The 408-nt window shown below is 40.9% G+C and overlaps 1 long non-coding RNA gene and 1 pseudogene across 1 annotated transcript in view; both read right to left on the bottom strand.

Annotated features, from left to right (window-relative positions):
• LOC116673702 (gastrula zinc finger protein XlCGF8.2DB-like) overlaps positions 1-408 on the bottom strand; it is a 325,201-nt pseudogene that overhangs the window by 112,785 nt on the left and 212,008 nt on the right.
• LOC116673720 (uncharacterized) overlaps positions 1-408 on the bottom strand; it is a 5,590-nt gene that overhangs the window by 1,424 nt on the left and 3,758 nt on the right. The gene's annotated exons all lie outside the window — the stretch shown is intronic.

The raw sequence follows: 408 nt of genomic DNA, 5'->3' as shown, positions 1-408 counted from the left end.
AAGGAACAACACTAAGAATTATATCCATTTCTCTGTAATAATGAACATGTGACAGTGTTTCCTTTAGGTTTTTTTTAGCAGTGGCGGGGGTCTGTCCCAACAGCAAAGAGTCAAGTCGTTAGATGGATAACAGTTAGCTAGCTAGCCTCTTTATGTTTATGTAACATTAGCTTTATATGTACATTTCTTAGCTTGAATTTGGTATCTGCGTTTCAAATCCGTCTCCCTCGGTGACGGTTTTGGTGGAGCTGTTTGTTTCATCAACAACGTTTTGACGATAAACTCCATCAACACAACAGCATGATGAGTTAAACAGGACGGCCCAATAACCTCTCAATCATTGGTGAACTACTGAAGACTTGTCGTTAAATTGTAATGTGAGCGGCAGCCAACGTGCGTCGGCCCTAT

This window comes from Etheostoma spectabile, chromosome 24 (assembly GCF_008692095.1).
Source record: "Etheostoma spectabile isolate EspeVRDwgs_2016 chromosome 24, UIUC_Espe_1.0, whole genome shotgun sequence".
Lineage (NCBI taxonomy): Eukaryota > Metazoa > Chordata > Actinopteri > Perciformes > Percidae > Etheostoma > Etheostoma spectabile.
This window is presented reverse-complemented; position numbering and strand designations above follow the sequence as displayed.